This window comes from Pelecanus crispus, chromosome 1 (genome assembly GCF_030463565.1).
Source record: "Pelecanus crispus isolate bPelCri1 chromosome 1, bPelCri1.pri, whole genome shotgun sequence".
Classification (NCBI taxonomy): domain Eukaryota; kingdom Metazoa; phylum Chordata; class Aves; order Pelecaniformes; family Pelecanidae; genus Pelecanus; species Pelecanus crispus.
Window position 1 is genome coordinate 35,255,422 of NC_134643.1, and position 18,927 is coordinate 35,274,348.

Here is an 18,927-nt window from a genome sequence, read left to right on the forward strand (position 1 = left end):
TAGGGTACTTATTTTTTCACACAGAAAAAAAAAAAAAAAAAAGGTTGTCTTGCTCTTTTCTCCTTTCCCCAAACAGGACTCCCCCATTTCTTCAACTTATTTTTCCAGGTTTATTTCCATTTCTTCTCACTATTCAAGATCAGTCCAGTTCTTCTCTGGGCATCCCTCCAGATGACTTTCCCTTTGAGGAACCCTCTACGTTCCCCCTGGAACCAATACATATGAGTAGATTGCTATATTGCTGAGCACTGAAATCCCTTTTTTGAGTACTTCTGCCTCCTCGGCTTTTCTGCATAGTCATAAGTTGTCGTGGTTTAACCCCAGCCAGCAACTCAGCAGCACACAGCCACTCGCTCGCTCCCCATCTGGTGGGATGGGGGAGACAATCAGAAGAGTAAAAGCGAGAAAACTCGTGGGTTGAGATAAAGACAGTTTAATAGGTAAAGCAAAAGCCATGCACACAAGCAAAGCAAAACAAGGAATTCACTCACTACTTCCCATCGGCCAGCAGGTGTTCAGCCATCTCCAGGAAAGCAGGGCTCCATAACGCGTAATGGTTACTTGGGAAGACAAATGCCATCACTCCGAATGTCCCCCCCTTCCTTCTTCTTCCCCCAGATTTATATGTTGAGCGTGATCTCATATGGTATGGAATATCCCTTTGGTCAGCTGGGGTCAGCTGTCCCAGCTGTGTCCCCTCCCAGCTTCTTGTGCACCCCCAGCCTACTCGCTGGTGGGGTGGGGTGAGGAGCAGAAAAGGCCTTGACTCTGTGTAAAGCACTGCTCAGCAGTGACTAAAACTGTGTTATCAACACTGTTTCCAGCACAAATCCAAAACATAGCCCCATACCAGCTACTATGAAGAAAATTAACTCTATCCCAGCCAAAACCAGCACACAATTCTGCATGCCCTCTGTTGCAAAATTCTCCTGGTTTGTATCTGCAGAGTAAGATGGAGATGAGGTAAAGCCCTCACCTGTGAAACATTCAACTGAGTTGAAGACATCAGTAGAGCTCCAAAGATGGGCTGTTTATTCAGTCCTTGAGCCTTCCCCCTCCAACTTCTGCTACCTTCTCCAAGTAACTTTGCCAGTACTTACTGGTTTGGGGTTTTTTAATGTATGTGGGCTTCACATTTTCAGAAGTATTTAGCAGTGGTGAGTTCTTCAATGCTTGGGTGCATAATCTGACATATTTTAAAAGACCCAGGGGTTTCATAGGATCATAGAATGCTTTGGGTTGGAAAGGACCTTGAGAGATCATTGAGCCCAACCCCCCTGCAGTAAGCAGGGATTGAACCTGTGAACTTGGCAGTCCTGACACAGTTTTCAAAAGGTAAATATATGGACAAAAACAGAGAAATCGTTGTCAAATCTTCACCCTGGACCCTGTTAAGAAAACCTATTCCCTAATTTTAACATGGCGTTTGATCAGCTTATGATATGATCACGTATATGAGTTCTATGATACGGCCAACTGCAAAGAAAGGGAACGAAAGGCACGATAATTAATATAATGCTTTTCCACCCTCCCCCTTTTCCTCATTCAGGATGTTATTAATGAAGTACGTAAACGCCCCTGCTCCCAGAGCACGATGTTGACAGCGGTCTCTGGCTCTCCCTGCCCAAAGACCAGTAGGTGCCTTCTCCCCGTCCCGCCGGCCCCAGCGGATCGCCCGCCGCACGGTGACACCGGTGTAAGGCCGGGGGAAATCCATCGCCGCTACTCCCGCACCCCACCTAGAGCTCCCCCTTCCCGAAGTTCAGGCAGGAGCTGAGCAAGGCTGGGAGCCCCAGGAGGGGCTGGGAGGGAGGGACAGCCCCCCCCGCCCCCGCCCCGCCGCCGCTCCGCCCCCGGGGCAGGGAGGGCTCGGGGCGGGCTCGCCTCCCCGGCGGCGGGAGAGCGGGGCCGCAACTTGGGGACGATGAATGCGGACAACCAAGATGTGCTGCTGGATCTGGAGGGGGAGGAGGAAGAGGAGGGAGAGGAGGAGGAGGAGGATGGGGAGATCGGTGAGTAGGGGGCTGGCGCGGGGGGGGTCCCCCCGGGGCGGCGGGGCGCGGGTTCACCCCCCGGGGCGGGTGTGGGTTCGTGGGGGCTGCACCTACAGCCTGGGGAAGTTCCTACAGCCTGGGGAAGTTCCTACAGCCTGGGAAGTTCCCGGCGGAGCCGGTGCCGCGGGTGGGGAGGGCACCTGCTGGCGCCGCGCCCCGGGCAGCGGCCGGGCCGGGGGCCGGGGGCCGGGGGCCGAGGGCCGAGGGCCGGGGGGGGCTGGCAGGCTGGCAGGCTGGGTGCCTGCACCACAGCTCGCCTCCTGCTACAACTTCTGAGGGTTTGCCCGTGGAAAACGCGCGATGCCTTTGTCTGCGCTGGCGGGGTGTGCCAGGTGGGGCTTCCTCATCGAGCGGCGCCGCTCTGCTCCTGCTCCAGCTCCTGCTCCTGCTCCTGCTCCAGCTCCTGCTCCTGCTCCTGCTCCAGCACCAGCGCGGGCTAGTTCTCAGAGAAGCACCACAAACTTTCCCTCTTCCTTTCCCTCTCCTGGGAGGGAAAGGCGTGAGGTGGCACAGAAGCAGCGCTTCGCGTGAAGCGCGATGCTGGAGACCTTTGGTGCCGCAGGGATCTCCGGGCACAGCCTGTGCCAGGGTGCCTTGCTCCCTTGGAAAATTCGAAGAATGCCATGGCCTCCGCACCCCCCGAGCACGCAGCATCCCCCGGGGCTGATCCGCATGGCTGGCAGCAGCTTCAAGGGACAGCAGCGAGCTCTGCTCCTCCTGCCAGAACTGCGTGCCTTAATTTGACAGCCAAGGAAAGCAGGGGGAAAATTACACACACCCCCCTTCCAAAAAAAAAAAAAAAAAAAGTAAGCGAGAAAATTGGCAAAGCATAGAAAAATAGTAATTTTGCTGGAAAAAAAATGCATATTGTGTCTGCCAGAAATGCAGACAGTAAAATGATCAGCGAGTTTTAAATTCAAAGACAGCGTATGTTAGTCTTGTCCCAACAGCAGCAGCCCGGGACAATAACATTTGTATTTACTGTGGGAATTAATTCTATTCAAGTATTTCCAGAAAACAGCCCAAAATGGGTTGGTTCTCAGCTGGTTCAGACTGAAGGGGTCTATTCATTTCACTAAAGAGACACAGATTTAGTTCGGTTCAGAAGCTGTTTTCAGCTGCAGTACCCAAGATATCTGAAGTCTTTTATTTCTACTTAACTTGTTAAAATGGATCTAACAAACAAGGAATGCGGGCAAATGTCAGTTAGACAAGCAAGTAGAAGATAGGTTTGTATATATAAATTTTACCAAATAAAAAGGGTTCCTGCTCATTATTGTTCAAAAGGTTGTGAATGCTTTTATGGAGAAGTACAGAATTTTGATAATTTTTTAATATTGGGACTGAATTTCTGCATTTGTAAAAAGTTCTAGCGACATTAACTCTCTCTGATACTCTTGTTGCCTCTAAATACCAATCCTTAATAATGGCCAATACAGTTTGCCTCATTCATTCAGTTAGCTCACTCCAAAAGCGTATAAAGTTTGAGCCTCACCCAATGTCTGTGGAAATCAGGGAATGTCTTTCCTCCAACATTACTAGCCTTTGTTGCAGATGCTGTGGGAGTATCCCTTGCTTTACAGTAATAGTCCAAAGACAAACGCAGTTTTCCATCTGAAGTGAGGCAGAGGAATTGTGTTTGACTCCACTCCTCGAATTAAAGGGTGGATCAGCACTGCAATGTATTAATCAGCACATGCCTTTTTCTTTCCATTCTTCACCCCAGAGAACAACTAAATTGTTTTCCTACTCATGACTCTCTATCAAATTTGGGGTTAGTTCAGCTCCCAGAGCCAGCAAATCATGAGCTGCGTGTTCTGCTTGCAGGATACAGCAGTTTGGAAAAACAGATGCTATGGGGCAAAAATTGACTAAAAATTGAGCAGTGGTGATTTCAGGAGTTGTTATGCAAAGCCTGTAACACAGTGCCCAGCTCTGTCGCATTTGCTGTTCTGCCTTGCAAAATGCATGCGTAACAGTCTCGAGGTTTTTACGTTAGGTATAATTACAGGAGAGCTATTTTATTAGTCTGAGAAACTTGTAAATCATCCATTTACCTCCAGTTTTATTGCACCACTTGAATCTGCATTCTTCCCAAGAAAGCCATCCCTACTTTAGCAAGTAAACAGGAATTCTGAGCTCTTTCCAGTTCTATTCAAGACCAATCCCAAGTGTTTATAGCTCATCAGGAAAGCATTATTATGGCATATCAAAATCGTAGTCATGACACATAAAGGGAGCGCTCTGGCTCACATTGGCATGCAGTTGGTTTTGGTTATCCACGCTGATAATGAGCAAACCACTCACATCAGAAGCAGACTTAGGTAGGGGTCTAGAGAAAGAGCTGGACTCACGAGTCCCAGTCCACAGGGAGGTACCACAGCTGCTCTGCCGGCCATACATAGCTTTGAAATGGATTGTTTCGGTCAGACTTGTGTTTAAGGAAGAAAGTCTTGTCCTAAGGTTAGGCTTTTCTGAGAAGCTGAAACCCTTTTTTTCCAGTGCTTAAACAAGATGGGCAACTTTTTCTTTTGGAGTCAGACTGTTTTCAAGAGGATTGTTACATTAGTGGCATCAATTTGTTTCTGAGATATCTTGTTACCAGGCAGAAATGGTAGGAAGGACATTGACCTGCGGTTGCCACAGCATTTAAAATTCTCCAAACCCATTATTTTCTGCGTAGAAACTGTCAGACAGTTCCATAAACTGTAAAGTTTTTCTTTCCCTGGTGCCAAACCTCATACCATATCTAAATTAGTTTGCTTGTGTTTGGGGATTTACAGAATATCTGAGTGTGCTTTCCAGAAAAATTAACTTCTGCAGGCAATATCCAGAGGCATCCACTCTGACTAACCGTTCCGCATGAAATACTTTTCTCTTCATTGGGATATGTTAGCGTCTTGCTCATTCTTTGTTGCCTTTGTTTTGCTCAAATAGATCTTCTAGTTGTTCTTTGAGCCTTGAGTGTACAGCATCTTCCCATCTTTTGACACTGCTGCAGTAATCATCAAGCCATGCTTTATAGATGACTAAGAAATGGATGTTCATATGCTAACCTTTTCTTGTCACACAGTGTAGATACTGTGCTGATGAGGATTCCAGTTCTTCTTTCTGAAAAGGATTTCATGCTGTTGTTCAACACACCTTTTTACCAACTACAATAAAAATGTACAACAGTACTGGCTTATTCAAGCAACATTATTGGTGGAATTGCAGCCTAAAATAACCAGTTTTGTGCAGCTCGCTGTACAATTGGAACCCTGTCCTATGGGGTGATGTAATCCAAATGGTGAAGAGCAGGCATAGCTATTCTTCACCTCATTGCTCACTGTTCTGTTCTCCATTTGTTTCCTCATGGCACATACTGAATTTTATCATATTGCCTACCTAGAGCTTCTATTTTTTCCTGTTCAATAGCTTCATTGACTTGACCTGCTTCTCATATGACCCTACAAATATTATTGATATCATATACTGTACTCCAATATGAATGTACAGTATACCAACAGTGTTCTACAAATTACTCCAGTGTTTGCCTTCATGATGTGGCACTGCAGGACATGGTTTAGTCTAGTCTACCCTTGATTGGTTTAGAGTGGACTTGGTAGTGTAGGTTAATGGTTGAACTGGATGATCTTAAAGGTCTTTTCCAACCTAAACGATTCTATGATTCTATGATTCTCTGTTGTGAAATGGTCAATTATTTATAGAAGTCTTCTAAAGGCAATAGAAAGTCTGAACGGTTAGATTCCTTGATTGAAAAATGTGGTTTTGTCCTGCAATTTATTAACTGTAATCCCCACACAGTGGGGATTTTAAAATTTCCTGTGGGAAATTTAAAAGTGGTCTACTTGGCAGCAGGTGCAGGGATCAGATCGGATAATTTTATAACTTGCAAGGCTTTATAAGCAGATTCTTTAAAAAAATGTAATTCTGTTTCTGAAAGGACAATACCTTGCTTTTCAGTCTACCTCCCGTAATGAGTAAGACTGCCCCAGTCCGCTTTTATCCCACCTGGTTTCCTTCTCTTCTTCTTCTCTGTCTTGTAATCAACCTAAAAATTATTGGGGCGCATTTCAGTCACCCACTGTCCTGAAGAAGGCTGTGGGATGGGTATGTCTGATGAGCTGAGAATCAAGAATTTCTACTCCCCGATTCTGTGGTCTGTTTGCGACACTGTTCTTGTACGTATGCATCTAGGAGACGAGGAACAGGAGCAAGCAGGAATGTAGACATATGTCTCATTTATTCTGATTTGCTATTGAGGCAGCGAGAGACTCTTCATGGTGAACTGGGACTTGTACAGGTCCAGGAAACACTGCCCTGTGATACTACTCAAAATTTAAACTACCTTTCATGCCTTCATGTCCTTCCTCTTATACCTGTTACCCGGATGGTTTACCTACATTTCTTCCTCTCTTCATACTTCAGTAATTTTATTTTTTTACTTTCTGCCCACTTCACTTTCACCGAATCCAAGCCACACAGGAGTAGCAGCCTTGTCACTGAGTATGGTTGCATTTGAACAGCCCACTGCTGGTACCACTCAGTTTTTAATTCTGATTTAATGATTTTTCTACAAAACTACTAAAAAACACATAGTGAGAGTATAAATATTTAACTACAATATAATTACTTTTTTGCAGCTATTTATAATTCATAAACTCTGGAGGAGATCAGAGTATTTCAAGAATCAGGCAGGAATTTAGGAAACTGATAAATTTCACAAATTTAGCAGATCTTTCTCTTTTTTGAAGTTTTTCTACTATAACAGAATTTCCAGTTGTCCATTAGAAACTTCCTGTACTTTGAAAGTATTCTTGCCTGTATTTTAGATTTAGCTGTACTGAACATGAGTGTGGTTTACAGATAAGTCTGCAGTCTGTAGGACGGACTTGTTATCTGCCACTGTATCAACTTGTGCCATTTGCACAATTTTAACAGTAATAGTTTTGTTTCTTTTCCTAGTTTTCATTAATTTTATGTCAGATATTTATCACAAGTGATTCCTTAAAGTTTCTCCTCTATTTACAGAGCCCACAAGTTCTTTTAAAAGGAAAAATACCCTATACACAATTATGCTCAACACCTTATATTTTTTAAATTACTTTTCAAGCATTATCATTTGTAAAAAAGAAAACATATTAAACTTATTAAAATTGATATGTGGGAAACAACCAGGCTTGAGTTACATGGTACAGAACTCCAGCAATTCCATAGTGTTACAGTAATTGAAAGTAATGCAATCAAAACTCACAAAAAATGTCCTCGTATCAGCTGATTTGCAGCTTCAGCAGTATAGCAAATTACAGGTAGAGAGCTTGAATTTCAGGAGACCAGAGACATGGAAGGGGTGATCTATGCATGCCATTACAGATGTCGAGTCAGTCTGTGTCACACAAATGGACCTTTCAAAATTAACTAAAGATGGGTTATGAATAAGATTTGTTACTGTACGCATGGTAAGTTCAACAAAGTTGTTATCATTTAAATCACCTCATGCTAGTATTTCTTGGTACCTGCCATTTCCTAGGAAATGATGGGTTGCATGCTGTGGAATTAAGGTCTAGTTTGCCACTATACATGTGGCAAACCCCAAGGGGGGAACTGGTACTAAAACTGATGTTTACTGCTGTGGTAAAAAAAAAAAAAAAAGAAAAAGAAACAAACACAAGGGTGCTTTTGTACGAGAGCAATTACCTGTCGTAGATTAAATAGTCTTTGTAATGCCTTCCAGCTTATCCTTTATAAAGACTGATGGATTTTTTTCTTTTATCGTTTATTTTTAATTTGAGATACTACATTCTTGTACCCCCCTAAAAAAGTCAAATAAAAAAGCATTAGCCTAAATTTGGGATTAACTAGGGTAGGTCAGCAAAAAGGGTTGCTCATTTTTGTGCTTTATAAATAATGCACAAAGAATAAAACTAAATACCCTGTGCTTGACACGAGAAGATCTTTGAAAAGGGTGCTGCAGGCATTAAGCATCTGGAACAGTTACAGGTGTATGTTTAACAAGATAATGCATTTAACGGGGTGTGAATGTCAAGGAGAGGCACTGAAGAATGGTGCTATGGGTTTATTGCTCTTATACTCAGAAAACAAAGGTGGGGACAGAAATATTATGCAAGTGCTGAGCTCTGTATCGGAATGAATAGAGAAAATCAGCTTGCCTTTGCTGGACTGTCACTATTGCTTCAGTGCATGTCTCTGGTATGGTTCTTTCTAACAGTCTGAAATATTGCTGTATAGAGTAGACATGTTATTATACTGATATTTGATTGATGTTTTTAACAGAAGATTGAAAAAGAACTTCACCAAGGCATGCGACTAATATCGCTTGTGACTTTTTAAGGGTTCTTTATTCAAATCCAGGCTCACTGTGAGTGTAGGTCAAACAGTTTTCCCACTGAAGAACGTGCATGTTCATCTGCTGTGCTGGCCGTGATGAGAGCTCACTAGGACATTGTTAACATTTTGTGTTAGGGTTCAGGTGTGATGAATCTGGAAGTTAAAATGAAAGCCGTAGGCCGTAATGTCACAAACATGTCAAGCCAGCATAAATTGGCTTGGCTACCAAAAGAAGTATTCCCCCCACAACCACCTTACAGCGGCAGCTTAAGTCTTCATGGCATTTTGGCCATATTTTTCATTGGGGTATGTCAGTGGCAGTGTGGTAGGAATGCAAGGCTGTAAAGAAGGACACTGTACCCTTTATCTTATTACTGCCAGTGTCTTCTGTGAGAAATGGAAACCGGCGGTCATCTGAATTGTCATCAAACAACAGATTTTGTTTGATAGTCAGTCTAAGGATGCAAACATCTGAGCACAGAATGCTTTGTCTTCTCCAGCCCTCACACTTTACTCAGGCATCCCCCAACTCTCTGAAGGCTTCGTGACGGGAGGAGTGTCTTGATTGCTTCCTGACGAATTATACGGACATCTGAAATATATTTGTGCTTGCTTCAATGGAATTATCTCTAACTGTTGTTCTCACCTATCCCAAACTCAAGCATTTGCTAACAGCAGTAGACATGTAGGCATGATTCCCTGCCATGGACTTCAGAAGCGAGATCCTGAAGCATCACTAGAGCTAATGAAAAAAAAAAAGTCCTCAACCTCAGGATGGCTTGATTTAATCTTTGAACAGTCCCTACTCCTCTGCGGGATTCAGAATCACTCCCCAGCTTCCTTATGTACACATGGGGTACCTTCCCCAAGGAAGTCAAGAGGTGTGCTCAGGCCCCATGTTTGTGTATACATGATTTAGTACTCTCCCTATGCAAAGATAACTCACCTAAAGCAGTTGTTGGTTTATCAGGGATGGGCTGCTGAGTGGCAAAGGGTACGGAACAAGGCGAAGATTTACTCTTTCATTAGCATCAGACAGCCCAGCACATATTCTTCCATGGCATGATGCCATCAAATGGGAAGGTAATCCCTTTTGCCTTCCTATCCTGCATCTGTGTCGGAGCAGCTTCCTCTTCACAAGCCTTCAGTTCCAAACCTTACCAATATATATGGTCCATCTCCTGTGCAGCAATTGACCTGTTGAAGGGCATAATATTACTAAATGCAAAATAGGCAGAGCCTATATAGTTTTGCTAACAGAAATAGCCATATTAATAAAATATTATGTTTGTAAAAGCTACAGCATAGACCCCATTAACAGGAAGAACCAGGAAGACCGAATGTTTTTGGAAAGCGACCACATTTAAACACCTTTAATGAATACTAGATTCAGATTGGAAAATTAACAAAAATGTATTAAAACACAAAGTGACTGAACTTTAAGCAGTGTAGTTACAAGTCTGCTGGAGCATGAACATTCTTTAATTGATTTTATGCCTCACGGGGTAGAAATTGCAGCTTAGTTTCAAAATATTGTATAAAGGCTGAATAAGATTGAACCCTTCAATTTAGTGTTTACATTAAATAATTTCTAGCTAAACCACTAATCATCAATATTCTTTAGACATAACTGAAAACCAAAGTTTTGTAGGAACTGCCACCAATAGCAGATTTCGCTTTGCTTTTATAGTTTCCCTTCCTTTCAGTTTTTTGTTGATGGATTTCCCCTGGCCCCTTTAATCTGGTTAGTCAGGTTCTCCAGCATTTTTTAGGTGTGATTTATTGTGGCTCATTAAATATTTGCATAGGAGACAGCTTACAGTACAGTCATCAGAATGAGCTGCTGCGCCGGTGTTCTTCTGTAGGAAACAGCCACCACCTCTGTCCTGTTCGAGAGCTGTTTGAAAGCAGTTGCTGCAGCAGGCTGAATGTCTGGTAGCTTGAGTGTGCATGGTGTGTTTCTGTCCTGTGGGCTTCCAGCTTGGGTGGCTCTTTTGCTGAGGCATCTGACTTTCAGAGTGTCTACAGGAAGATCTTGGTTCTTGGTCCACTGCTGCAGCAGAGATCGGTGACCTGTCCCTCAGCCTTTACTACGTTGGGAAATTACAGTCAGATGAGGAATTTTGACTGGGTAGGGAAGAGAATTTGGAATGAAGAGTGGGAACAAGAAGCACTTGTGTTGAGATGCCCTGGGCCTCCTGTGCTGTGGTGGTGCCAGAGCTAATGCATTTTGGTCAGGAGAAGGGGGTGAGATTACTGACTTTTCAGTGGGTGAAGGATTATGGGTTCTTTCCTTTCTTTGTGGGATGAATATTTAACTGAGAAAACATCATCTGGATTGCAGATCAGGGTGGAAACTATGAGCCGATTATAAAATGTTGTTGGTGTAGCAACCCCGCTAAAGATGCTGGGAACCGATATTAGTAATCCAAGGACATGCTGCTGTGGTCTGGCACGGTGGAGGAGTTGAAGAAGAGCCACGTCCTGCCTGTGGAGAAGCTGGGGTCTGCTGCTGTCAGTGGAGGGAGCCTGAGATAAGCACCAAAGGCTCGAACACAGATCAGTGGAGAGACTCCTGCGGCACAGACTGGGGTCTTGACTGCAGGGTCTGGTAAAATAAGGAGTGTCAAAGAGATGGAAAAAGTGAGGAGATGGAAGTAAAGGCAAAACATCCATTGAGACCCACATGCAGACTAAGAAAGAAAGTAAGTAAAAGGGAAATATCAGCAATACTCTGACAGTATTCATAAGGGTAAAGCCGACCAGTGCAGCTATTCACCTATTTATCTGGTCAGGAACTCATAAGCAGTGGCATAAAGATTCTTCCAAGTCAGTTCATCAGGAAAATAAGCAACAGCATGGGACTAAGGTAATATAACCATGGGTGCAGTGAATTGAAATAATTCATCTGTGGCATTTTCATGTCTATTTTTAATCTATAGTAAAAATCACAAGTGTTCATAGGTAATTTATCCAGCAGGAAAAAAAGGCTATATTTATACCATTAATTATTTGCAAAAAATTTCCACTTTTAGGAAAGTGCTAAACTTCCCGGTTTAGGACTGCAGTTAGAGATAATAACATTCAACAAAACAAGACTGAGATGATGATCCAGAGGGCTCTAGCATTGCCCAAGGGTTTTTTTAGTTTGTGTGCAATATTACAAAAATTATTAGTGTTCTCTTTCTATGTGTTTTTTCCTTAAGTAGTCTAATGGAGGTTTTATAGTTATTAATGAACAAGGTCAAACAATACATACTTTATAAACACTTGTGAGCAGTCCCATTGACTAGAGTGGGAATAGCATTATTTTCGTAAATGCTGTTCATAGCAGAGAATGCAGAACTAGTCCCTAATGGATGAAATATCTTTATTAAGTCTTTCATCATCTCCGTATATACTGATTTATTCCAGGAAAAATAATTAAATTCATTTAATTATTCTGCTGTCTATAAAAGATGAGAAGGAATTCGCACAAAAGGACAGTTTAATCTGTAAACTAATGGCTGTGCTTGAGACAAGCAGCCCAGAAAAAACTCCTACAGTATTTGGTAAGACTTAAACATGTAATGTATTATTAAAAAAAAAAAAAAGAAATCAATATGAAGAATAAATGAGTCCATGCTGGATTTATTTTTTACTTTTTAATTTGTTCCTTGCTGATTATAAAGTGAGGAGAGAAAAAGCTTCAGGGGCAGAGTCTGGCCAAATAGAGCTCCAGATGTTTTTCTAAGTTTATTGGTGTTTGCAAGAAGAGCAAATCTCTCTTTTAGACCTCTTACACACAGAAGGAGGTGGCTTTAGGTGGAAGTTGGTTGTTAAGCTGCAGCTGTTAGAAGAAATATCTGAGGAGTCCTTCAATTGCTAAAACTACAGAGTATTTCCTGATTAGGAAACAAAAGTATCCACTTTATTTCTAAACTGTGAGTCCAACACCGGGTATGCTTACAGACATGACCATTTGCACCTATACACACAAAGTACCTCAAAAGTGCGGTTTTGACTTTAAACTTAATATTTCCATAGTCAAAGTAATTAAAAGTATATTTTTGGGACCCTCCTGTAAACAAACTGTACAACAACTGAGTGTAGGAAATACTTTAAAGCAAACATTCTGAGAAACTCGTTACAGAAATTCAAATATATCTCCTTGGAGACATGTAAATTTAAGAGCAATGGGTATAATTTTAAAAACATATTTCAAACTTAAGATTTCTAATTAGATAACTCATTGATCCATAGGCATTGAAATCTAACCAAACAGCGATTTGCAATTACAATGTTGATTAATCATTTCAGTTCCCAGTGAAAAGGCTCCACAGCTGCCTGGAGGCTTGGCATTGGTGAGGAACACCATGGGATCAGCTTGGCTGCTAGAAAAGCTGTGTTTGTAGCTTGGGGCAACCGCTGCGCATGGGCTGCCCTCCTGTTAAACACACTGAAGGCAAGGTACACTCGTTGCCCATGTAATTGGGCAGTAATTTTGACAGTATGCTTGGGGTTGATCTTGGCAAGTCTATCTCATGGCAAAAACAGCTTGTCTTCTTCATATTTGCTGCCTAAGGACAGCTGATTTGGGTTGATTGCTCTGGGATAGGAAAAAAACCCAACCTCACATTACTTTAAGCAATGAAGAAAACACCTTTGGGTTCAAGAAGGCACTGGCAGAAGTGCTGGTGCATTTGTGCAATGATGTGCTTCAGCGCTGGAGTGGGTGAAAAAACATCTTACCATGCTCTTGACCAGAGGGTTAATTCTATAGTCCCCACGAAAGCATCAGGTCACAGTCCTTCAGCAAATCAGCCTTCAGAGATATGCATGTTTATTAGGCCAGGTTCTGGGCATGCACGTGATCCAGGCAGGGAAGGTGGAGTGCTTGCAAAAAATGATAAACAGTTTACGCTGCTTCTTGGTTTTATCCTTTGTACCTCTTAAAATATCAGCAAATTTATGGTATAACAGAGCTGTTTTAAGTCAGATCTCACTAACAACTCATCTGAAATTTCTCAGGGAAAGAAAACACGTAGAAACAATGACATTTTATGTGTTTGGACCCAAGTAGTGTAGTGCTTCTGATAGGTGTTACATTGCCAAAATTTCATGTACTCCTCTCAGCCGATGTTAGGAATCCTGATTTTTACAGCTTACCTGCAGTTTGGTCCTGTGGTCGTCACACAACGGCATGAACTTCTGAGGTGGCAGGCTGCTGCTCATCTCTGCACACCAGTCTGTGTAGGGACATATTACAAGCCAAACATGACACAAACATGAGAACAATCCTTTTGAGTTAAGTGGAACTGTCAGCATCCATAAAGTTATTTAAGTGTGTAAATGTTGCAGTCTCAGCCCCCAGAGACTGTATATTGCTGTTCAGAGTGTGGTTTTTTCAGTGGTTTTTTCCAGTGGTTTATCTTCCAAAGCTATTGATGGTGGAAGGATAAGTATCTGTCTAAACAGTGGTACTCCATTTGTCAGTTGTGGCTGGTATATCCTCATCTTTCTTTTTTTGTTTGTTTCCTCTGAGTTTAATTATATGTTTTGTGGGTAGATGTTTATCCTGCACTCTAAGATAAGACCACATGTGTCTATCAGATGGGTTTCTGCATCTCTCACTGCATGCAGTTTGCTGAACAAACCCAGTGACCATTCTCCTCAACAGGATGTTCCTCAGGAACACCTTGCAAGCAAAAGTAAGCCCCAGAGAAATTCCATTTGGTTGCAGGAGAAGTCTTTCAGTTCTTTTTCATCCCTTTCACTATTTTCTTCACCGTTTTATTTTGTTACCTTTAGGGTCAGCAATTCTCGTGGCCTTTGGAGTGCTGAGTTTGACTCAAATGAGCACATCTGGCTCACGCAGAAGAGAAATGTCACTCAGAAGTGACGTAAGGCGCTCTCAGGGTCCAGACTGCACCAGAGGGCCAACGTGCCAACCTGTAGCAAACAGGGGCGGAGGAATCGTGCGGTGATTTCATGTTTCAGGGATTGCTCCACTTCGCAGATACTAAAGAAACCAAAGTCTGTGGCTACAGGAAAGGTGGCCATTGAAATCCTAGCTGTGTGAGTTCAGCATGAACATATCCCATCGGTGCTATGTGCAGCAGGGGACTGATACAGCAAGCACTTACAACCTTTAAGGTTTTGTCTGTGTAGAATGCAGGTCAAAAATATGACAAGTAACATCAGAAAGCTTTTCTTTTACATGATCAGGCAGCTTTCTAAGTGTGCTAATGTAGGGAACTGAAGTGAGAAAATGTATATTTGATATTAAAAAAATTCCTTGCAGTCTAGTGAGCAAAGTTTACTTTCAGAGAGGTTGAAATGTTGAATTATACCTGTTTCTGGGGATCATCACTGCGCTTTTTCTCTTTGTCTCTGAAAGTGTATGAGCAGAATTTTCCCCTCTTCTTTTACTGAACATGTTTGCTTTATTTCAAAATACAAGGGAAATGAAAGTGCCAGTACTTTTCTAAATGTGGGGTTTTCCACATCTGTGGACCCTCATCGAACATGGCACCTTGACATGGGACAGTAAGAAGTCAGGTTTCGGTCTCAAATGTATATCCCTGCTTTTTGCTGTTAAAATCAGTGGAGATGTTTTGCATTGTTCATTCTAGGCATGAAAATATGGCTTGGAGTTTAGCTGTTCCACCTCAAATATTCCTCAAGTGTGTGATGTTTTTGTTTTTTGTTAAAGGCTAGGTCATGCCTCTTGCAGACAGCTCAGAGCTGAGGCCACCAGAGACACTGTCTGGGACAGCCCCCTCTCAGTCCCCTCAGTGTGCATTACGGAATGGCTGGCACAACTAACACTGTCACCTCCTTGCTGTTTCTTTTTGGTGTTTCCTAGTCCTGAAGCCCCCTTCTCCTCCTCCTTCTCTGTCCCATCTCTACCATATGAAGGGAGAACAGCAGATTGATTCGTGTGCTGCAACATCTCCATCAACCTGTTACTCTAAGGAGTTTCAAGAAAACTAATAACCATTTAGAAGGGCTGAGTGCTAAATCCCTCTGAAATGGAGTTTGCATTTAAACTTAGAACTCTAAATATAATGTCACTGGGAGTTTCGGTTTTTAAACACAGTTAGACCTAAAAAAAAAAAACCAGTATAGAGGAAGTGGATATTGCTTTGTCTTTGTATTCTTCTGTTTCTGTATGTTTGTTTGCAGCATTTGTTTCACAGCTTGTGTAGTTTTTCAGTGAGTTATAAATGAGTATGTCCATATGTCAAGTTATTGATATGTGAAGACCATACTTAGGATAAAGTGTAAAGAGAAAATTTTCTTGGTGGATGTATTGGATCCTAATTTGTTGTCTGTTTTAAGAGATCTCCTTGCTATCGTTCTGTCAGTCTGCAATTCAGTAAAATCTTTGGAACTGAGAAATTTATTCACCTTCAGCCAGAAGTTGGAGTTGACGCAAGAGATAGGAGGTGAAATCCACTGGCTTGTGTTACGGGGATCAGACTGGGTGACCTCATTGGTAACTTCCCACCTTACAGTCTGTGAGCTGGAGTCACACGTTTTGAAAGGTCATTTTTCTTACCCTCCACACAAAAAATAGAATCTGCAGTAAAGCCACTGTTGACTCCTCTTAAAAAGAAAACAAAACTCTGCATAGCTGATGTCAAGAGATTATGTCTAGCCTCCTAACAGCCCATCACACTTGCTTTTTCCCTACTGTTATAATGAGATGTGTAAGCAATCCTGCCTAATCTTAAATGAAAAACAACTCTGTAGAGGCTGCTTCACTTTTTTCATCTGAAAAATGATTTTTTACATCCTCTTACTTCCACAATTTTGAAGAAATGGATTAGAATCTCAGTGGAAATGAGTTTGTGAAGAGGGGTATGGGTGGGCCTCTCAGTGCTGGTTGTACTATCAAGATCTGTAATGTTGTATGAAATGAGAAAGCCCTGTTGTTGTTCCTGTGTAGCGGCCGACTGGTATGTTCGTAACATCGTAAAACAGTTTAGCAGGACTCTTTATAGATGCCAAAGTAAAATGTCTTTCCATGCTTTCCAAAGCAAAGCTTGCATCTCCTCTTGTGGGCTTTTTTTAAGATTTCATGGAATTACACTGTGGGATAGGTGATACAGGAGGAAAACAAGAGACTTTCTGTTTGGCTTTTTCCTTTTTCTTATTCTTGTTGCTTGGTTTTGTTATAGCTGAATGGTATCTAATAATCAAAGCCAGATGTTTTTCATCAGCATCGTTAGTGTATAGTCCTGACTTCTTTTTGCTACCAAAATACCTGTTTTCCACATTTGTATGCTACCTGCCAATCAAAAGGAGGCATGTACTTTAAAATTCACCTGCATTCTTTCCTGACAATTCTTAGACAGAATTTACTCACTCTGGGATGGCTAATCTTCTAGGAAGGTGCAACAATTCTTAGAGAAATCTAAAAATGGTTCTTTACACCACACAATCATGTGCTTACTTCAGTAGGTCTAAAGCTGCCTTCACTGTTCCCATTATAAAAGACCTATTCACAATGGTGGTGGGTGACCATGCTGAAATCTGAAGTATGACATTACCCAGGGAATGATCCTTCTATATGTGTTGCTGATAAACACAAATCTTAGGGTGACATAATATCTAGATACCCAGTATTTTATTAATATCGTTGCACATAGAGCACTCAAAAAGCTTTTGCTATCCCTTGGGCAGCACTGTGGATACTTTTCCTCAGGTATCTATGGTGTCTGCCTCAGAGCATGTAGTAATATGTAATAAATCTGAGAAGATTTCTACTGTGCCACCTCATGGAGTGGAGGGGAATCAAAACTTACTGGTCATCAGTCTTCCTAGTGCCAAGAAGTGTAAGCAGCAGTTGCAAGTTCAAAAGGCATAGAGAGAAATTCATGAATTAAAAAGCCATGAGATGATCTAAACCAAAAAGATACTGCTTCTGTCTGATCGTATACTGTGGGAGCTTCACTGCCTTCGTGTCCTCGTCTCACGCTTCAGAACATTGAATGGTGGTTTTGACCCAGAGCTCCATTGGCCACTCTTGTGGGCAGGAGGCTGTGCTAGGTGGACCATTGAGATGATCCATAAGCACATTCTTGTGCTCTCATGTGCCCTTGTTCTTCTTTGGCTGCAGACATACTCTGTTTCTTAAAAATCACTGACCTTGTGCAAAACCGGTGAACAGCCTTACAGTCAAAAGGCAAGGCAAAAGGCAAGGCAATAACATGGACAGAAGGCAAGCTGTAGGCCAATGACTCCATTATAACATGAAGCTGAGGACTGGGAGCAGGCAGTCTGTCCATGGACAAAAGCCAGGACCTAGCTAGCACTAAGGCCTGCAGACGGATGACCACAGGCAAATTGTGGGTCTCCTTTTACATCTGATAGATAGGAAAAGCCACCAATCAGGCTCACAAGCCAGATCACAAATCACCCATCCCAACAAGAGTATGGTTGCAGCCAAAGGTGTGGTCTGATGGTGGCGTTACCTTGGAAAGCTTGTAGCTTTACCAACCCTGCCTAAGCTCAAGGCTTGGTCTGGTAAATGTGCAATGCCTGACTGGTGCATTCATGTCACCTAACCAGGATCTTCAGCATGGCATTCTCTCTCCAGAGGAACCCACTGCATTTTTTTTTCCTTGTCTTGTAAGAGGACTGTAATGACCGTTGAGATCTTACCTTCCAGGTTCTCAAAGTTCAGGGAAAAATATTTGTGATCACTCTGGAGTTTATTTTTATTGCCTTCATATTTTCCAGATGTGTTTGTGTATAAGTTTCTTGAGTTGGTACTTTCACATGCATCTATTTATTTTTCTTCTAGTTTTATAGTGGGTTTTTCAATACCAGGAAGAAAGAGTATATTCTTATTTTCCATCTGTCTGCCCACATTACTGTTACTAGAAAGCTGTGTGCACACATGTATCCTTCTTGTTAATGCCTCTTTTCCCAGAAAGTAATTGAGAAACCTCTGTGTCTTCAAAGCCACAGTTGTTTGGCATGAAGCTGTCAGAGCTTGCCCAGCTGTAGTTGCTGGGCATCATGAATTGAATTGTCAGCAGAATCCAGAACTTTTTATTCATAGTGATTGCAATAAGCTAAAACACAGACTGGGTTTGGGTTTTGGTTTTTTTTTTTTTTTTATCATGATACTGAACTTACACTGATTACATTATTCTGAACTGACTTTTAAAACTTAATAAATTTGATACACGAGTTGCTAAGGAAAAGTGTCCATAGTTGTTATGATTAGGTTTCTTACAGTGCATTTTGAAATTACTCATCAGCAGTGCAGAGTCCTCCTACACATGGACCACTAATCAAATTGTCTGATTAGGTGAAATTCTAGACTTTCAGCAAAGTTTCCTCATGCCAAATTGCAGTAATAATTGTTCCATCACTTCTGCTCAAGGGAATCTCTCAAATGCTTCAGATATAATTTCATTTCTAAACTGACTGTATAATTGAATAATACAGTATAGCCAGCAGTAATCGTTCTCCCTATTTAAATGTAAATATTACCGGTTACCAACAGGAGCCGTAGCATCCCTAA

The 18,927-nt window shown here is 42.1% G+C and overlaps 1 protein-coding gene across 1 annotated transcript in view; it reads left to right on the forward strand.

Annotated features, from left to right (window-relative positions):
- Positions 1-18,927, forward strand: part of ANO6 (anoctamin 6) — a 119,203-nt gene that overhangs the window by 42,347 nt on the left and 57,929 nt on the right. The gene's annotated exons all lie outside the window — the stretch shown is intronic.